At 45.5% G+C, this 6,434-nt stretch overlaps 1 pseudogene; it reads left to right on the top strand.

Moving 5' to 3' along the window:
- The first annotated feature begins 831 nt into the window (after nt 1–831).
- LOC101657395 lies at nt 832–6,068 on the top strand (annotated as a pseudogene).
- Nucleotides 6,069–6,434: the final 366 nt, after the last annotated feature.

A 6,434-nucleotide genomic window follows, 5' to 3' on the forward strand; every position in this document is an offset into this window, starting at 1 on the left:
GTCTGTGATGAATGTCAAACACTTGGCACAAAGAGGAGATGATTTCACTTTGGCTGCCAGGAAGTTGAGAGCAAAGAGCACAAGTGAATGCTGAATCACAGTGACTAGATTGGCTTAGGTGACTCATGGAAATTCAGTATATTGGGGCTGAGAGCCATCTGTCCAGTCCCTGAATTGTTTTATGATTGCTTTTCAGAGTTGACTGAATTCCCATCAAGAAGTCCTATCAGCAAACTTAGCATCAGCATCAGTCCCCACCTATGTGATTTCCCAAGCACTCCCAAAGAGCCCCTCTCCCAGTCCTTCTCAGGGTTTCCCCCCTTATGACCCCGAGTTCTTAGCGTGGTTACTGCTTCATGAGCCAGCATCAAAGCGCCCTGGGTTCCTCACAGCTCTGGATCTGCTGCTGCCTCAGGCCCAAGGGACCAGAGGAGGAGCAATGAAATCAAAGGGCAAAGGATCTGCCTGCCCCTGACCTGTTCTCTCCTGATAGAGTTTGTGGTGACTGAGTTTCTTTTCCAAGCAGAACTTCCTGTACACCCTTTGGATCCTGATCTCTCCCTTCTTTGTTTCATACAATGATAAAGCAAAGCTCCTATTCACATGGTCCCCTTGTCTCATGCATATGAGACCAGTGAAAATGGCCTGGCTTGAATCAGGTGCATCTTAGACCTCCACGTGTTATCTTTGCTCTTTGACACTTTAGAAAGGTCTTATGTCGATGTGCTCAGTGCAATAGGTCATTTTAATTTCTTTACTGCTGCTTCTATGAGCGTTGATTGTAGATCCCAGTCGGCTTCTCCCCTGCCCGCTAGTTTTGGCCAATTCAAAATGGTGGTGCAGGAGTCAGCTGCTCAGCTGTCCATGACCCTGAAGGGTCAAGAGTACCCAACCCTCAAGGTGCCCTGCGAAACCCTGAATAAGCGCTTCCGAGTTGCTCGGAAGAACATCGGCCGTGAGACGAGCCACGTCTCCATGGTGATGGCCAAGGTGAAGACCCTCAGCTACCCTGCCGTGAACTTGGTGGTCAGCCTCCTGGACAGCGTGGTGGTGGAGAAACTCGGTGTCTGAGAGGAAGGCGGTGGAGTCCATGCAGACGGAGGACGAGAGCGCCAAGATGTGGCAGCGGCGGGTCGAGCACCTGAAGGAGCACAGCAGCGGAAGCGGAAACGGAAGCTCGTGGAGCACACGAGCCCGAGCACCGGATGTGCTGCTGTAACTGCGTCACAGCTGTGAAGCTGGTGCGGCAGAGCGGCCTCGAGGACCAGGTGGATATCGAGATGTTCCCTATGGCCAAAGGAGCAGCGGGAGACGGCCACCTGCCATGCCTGGTGCCATGGCAACAGGTCCCGCCTGCGGAAGAGGAAGCGTGGCCTGGAGTTCCACCTGTGGCCGGGAGTTCGTTTTGCTCCTCGGGCCTGGACACCGCGAGACACGCGGAAAGCACTGCAGCAGGCAGAGGACAGCCGGCTGCACGAGGGCCGCCAGGTCATGGGCATGCTGGCCTTCCCATCGGACACGCACATGTCCCCGTACCGGCCCGGTGGCGGCTGACCCAGCAGGTCCGGTAAGACCACGATCGGCTGCCTCAACTGGGCCCCAGCTGGTCTTCCCGCTCACCCTGCAGGCCGGCCGCTCCCGGAGCCCCGACTGCCCGGCTGCACCGCTCCCGCCACCAGCTGGCCCAGCCCCTGCCCAGGGCCCACGGCGCCCACCACGCCCGCTCTGCCGGATCTCGGGCGAGCGATGAACGAGGACACCCCGCCTCCACGACGCTGACCAACGGAGACGGCTACGGCTACACTCTGCTGCCTGTCCGACAGGACGACCAAGTGGTTTGCCTGCAAACCAAAGAAGCCTTCCACTTCTCACAAGACTAGGAGGTGACCATCATGGAGGCCACGGTGGCCCGTGCCCTGCGACCAAAGACCAGCGAGCGGCAGCAGATACTCCAAGGTGAGAGGAGACGGTTGTACTTGAAAACGTTTCCCTTGGTCGGATTTTCTAACACGCCGACCGTGGATGCTTCTGGAAGTAACTTGGACCTTTCCAGGGCAGCCTTTCTATGGACAGACCCCACGTTACCCAGTGGGGCAGCCGTCCCCCTCCCCCAGCCTCCCCCCCCCCCATCTCTCTGTCTTTGCTCGTAATGGACGGAACCTGGGGAGCCGGCAGGATCTGCATGACCCGCCGCTGCCTTGCCCTGGGCCTGACCAGGTGGTGGCGCGTGGGTGGGTGGGTGTGTGTGTATCCGCAGGGGCTTGGGCTGCCCAACGGGGACGCCTCGGCTCCCTCTTGGAGCTGCTGCCGGGACCTTACCACCTGCTCTGAGAATGTGTCTTTGTGGACAGCCACTGGACCGAGGTCTGCAGGGGCCCGGCCGCCGGAAGTCCCCATGAAGAGATCTCGGGAGTGGAGGCGGCCCACGGCCCCACGCAGACCTACCTCACTGTAGAGGCCTGTTGGTGCCCCTTGGTAATTAACTGTAAATGTAAAACGTGTGAATTAAGGGCTTTCTATTACTTAAAAAAAAGATCCTTGATAATTTCAATCTTTTCTCCATTTATCATCATGTTGCATATTGGTCCTGTTGTGAGAATTTTGGCTGTCTTTACACCGAGTTGCAATTCATATTGAAGGCTTTGATATTCACCAGGAAGTGCTTCATGTCTTTCTGTAGGTGCCCCTTCTGTGGATGAAGGTCTTGAAATCTTTGCTTTATTCTTGAAATTTTTGTTTTAAGTTTTAAATGATCTTCCGAAAAAATTACTTGCAGATGATATTAATAATATTGTTCAATGATTACCTCATTCTGTTGAGTCACCTTTTTTGAAATTGACAGAAATAAGGATCTTTTCCAGTTCATTGATCAACTACATTTCTTGACATAGACTAGTGTGCCCAGCACTGCATCCCTTTCTGAAATATTTCACTTGCTAGTCCATCAATTCCCGGATCATTGGTTTTGCTTATGCCATTGGTTCTTGATCTTATGCTACTTCCTGAAAAGGCTGAACATGAACCAATTCTCTTTGGTACAGTGACTGCGAATATTCTTTCCATTTTCTTTTGATGTTTCCTGCATAGGATCCTTCAGTATTTCAACTCAAGGTTTGAATTTTTGGTCTTCAGTTATTTTAGCTTGAGATATGCTGTGCATGCCCTTCCCTTTTAGTTTTTCAATCCCAGCTCACTCCATGTTTCATTATCATGCTTTATTTTGTGTCTTCTCAAGTTGCCTTTTGAAAATTTCTATTCAGTTATTTTCATTATTTCTTCCACTTGGTTTAGTTACTCTATACTCAAAAACAAGTTTCAATGTCTCTTCTGGCATCCACTTTTGTCTTTTCTTTCTTTTCTGTCCTTTTAATAACCTTTTGCATTCTTGATGTCCTCCCACAACTATCTGGTTTCAGCCTAAAGTTCAATGTGTCAAATCTGTTTGGGGGATGTTCTCTAAATTCAAGTGGGATATACTCGAGGTTGCATTTTGGCTCTCACAGGCTTGCTTTAATTTCCTCCAGCTTTAACTTATTTTACATATGAGCTATTGATGGTCTGTTCCACAGTTGGCCCCTGGTCTGGTTTTAGCTGTTGTTATTGAACCTCTTCATCATATCTTTCAACAAATGTTGTCAATTTGATTCTTGTGCTTTTTATATCTGGTGATAAAGGTATAGTCATTGTTTATGTTGTTGAAAAACAGTATATGCAATGCAGAAGTTGTTGGTTTTGCAAAATTCTGTAATGGGATCTTCAGCTTTTATTTCCATCAGTGAGGCTATATTTTCCAACTACTGATTCACCTTCTTTGTTTCCAACGTTTGAATTTCAATCACCAGTAATTATCAGTGTATCTTGATTAAAAATTTGATCGATTTCAGACTGAAGAAGTTAGTAGAATTCTTAAATCTCTTCATCGTTGGCTTTAGTGCTTGGTGCATAAATTTGAATGATAGTTGAATAATCACATTGGACCTTCCTTGTAGGTGTATAGCTTTGTACTTCAGAATAAAACCGGAAATGTTCTTGCTGATGATGGATGTAACACCATTCCTTTTGTATGCATCATGCCTAGCACAGTAAATCATTTGATTGTCTCATTAACAATGGCTAATGCCAGTCCATTTCTGTTCACTAATGGTGCTTCGGATGTTGATCTTTATGCATTCTGTTTCATTTTTAATGATGTCCAATTTTCCAAATTCATACTTTGTACATCCCATGTTCTCATTTTTAGTGGATGTTTGCAGCTGTTTCTTCTCATTTTGACTAGTGCCCCTTCTGTGGGTGAAGATCTTGAAATCTAAGGTTGACACTAAACTCTTTTACAGTTATATTTTGAGTATCTTCCAACCTGAGGGACTCATCTTCTGGTACTATATCTGACAATGGTCTGCTGTTATTCATAAGGTTTTCAGTGGCTAATCCCTCAGATGTGGGCACCCTATTCCTTCTCTGGAGTCTGTTCTTAGTCTGGACGGTCTGCTGAAACCTTTTCATCTGGCATGACCCTGCTGGTATTTAAAATATCCGTGGTATAGTTTCCAGCATCACAGCAACAGGCATGTCACCACAGTACAATCAACTGACAAGAGAAATGATGGGAAATCATTACAGACTCAGAATAAGGTGTCAAAAGAGTGCAGAGAGGTTCAGCATCACTACCACCAAGTTCCTTTGGAAGCTGTCCTCTTCTTTAACTATAGTGCATAATGAACCATCGAAACGCATGGACTCAAAACCATCATTTAGACGGCAGCTCTTACTCATATTTGGGCATGCATTCACTTTTTGTATCTCATTTGTGAATAAGTCTATGAAATCTTATCACACTTAGGGTTTCATATAACCACACTGACATTCAGATGCAGAACTGTTCCATCATTACAACTAATCCCCTTATGTTTCTGCTTCTCATCACATCCTACTTCCATTTTCTAGCCACTGGTAACCATTTCACCTGTTCTCCATCTCTGTAGCTTTGGCATTTGTATAGCATTATCTAATTGGAATCTTACCTTTTGAGATTGTCTTTTTTTCCTCTTCACTCAATGCCCTTCGAATCCATCCAACTTGGTTCATGTATCAATAGTTAGTTCCTTTTCACTGCTGCGTGATATCCATTCCATTATATGAAGGCAACAGTTTGTCTTTCACTCAGTGAAGGAAACTTGGATTTTTTTCCCTAGGTTTTGGTTATTACAAATAAATCTACTATAAGCACTTAGGTACTAGAATGTATATAGTCATTAAGTTTTTATTTCTGTAGAATATGTTAGACTGGGTTGGCTAAACAAATTTATTGACACTCATATATGTGTAAAAGAGAGCTTTATATAAAAGAGCAATTGTACATTGAGAAAACATCCCAGCTGATTCCAAATCAAGTCCATAAGTCCGATATTAGCCCATAGGTCCAATACTAGTCCATAAATTCCTCTTTAGACCCACGCAGCACATCCAATGATGCTGAATACAGGAAGATACAGGCCAGTGGGTGGAAAGTCTTGTGAATCCAGTGGTGGTGTAAATATCTCAGCACTGGCAGGGATCTCCACATGACTCCTTCAGCTCTCTGAGTGTCTCATCCACAGGAAGGTGAAGCAGAGAGAAAGTGTGTACTGCCTCCAGGGAGGAAGAAAGGGAGTTCCCAGAATCCTCATGATTAGGCGACGCTCACAGGGAGACATTTTCAGGCTGTGACTGACAGGCTAGATGCCACCCTTTCATTCTTTTATCAAGCTGACATGAAATTGTGTAACTGCCACAGATGAATCTATAATTGCAATGCCTTGATTGAATGGTATTTGTGTGTTTGATTTTCAAAGAAACTGCTAGACTGATTGCCAAAGTCCAGTATCTTCATATCATCATCAGCCTACGGTATTATCAGTGTTTATTTTTGCTATTGTAATAACTGTATGGGGTCCTTGGCAGGTTCAACAGTTGAGCGCTCCACCACTAATGGAAAAGAGATGCCTTGGAAGAAAGGTCTGATCATCAGTTTCCCAAAAGTCACCGTCTTGAAAATCCAACAGAGTGTACTTTACCCTGGTACCCAATGAATCAGAGGTCACAAAGGCTACTGGCTTGGTTTCACAGGTATGTAGTAATACATCCTTCCACTCCTTTTCCAATAGATCATCAATGTCAGATAACACACTCAAAGATGCATGGCTTCTGAAGAACCAAGTTGAATACTTATTAGTGTGGTTAATTCTCAGAGCATGCAACTAGTTGAATACATTTAAATGTATAACAGTCATGACAACACTTTATAAAGGATCTCTTCTAATGTTTTTAATAGAGATATATTTAAATACATAACACACACACACACACACACACAATCTTAGCTCTTTAAAGAATTATCTGAGAAAATGATAGTTTCAGGCCACCCTCTGGCAGTCCATGCTACTTGAACATTCTTC

Source organism: Echinops telfairi, unplaced genomic scaffold (assembly GCF_000313985.2).
Source record: "Echinops telfairi isolate 266 unplaced genomic scaffold, ASM31398v2 ScPeMD7_23;HRSCAF=83, whole genome shotgun sequence".
NCBI classification, from domain to species: domain Eukaryota; kingdom Metazoa; phylum Chordata; class Mammalia; order Afrosoricida; family Tenrecidae; genus Echinops; species Echinops telfairi.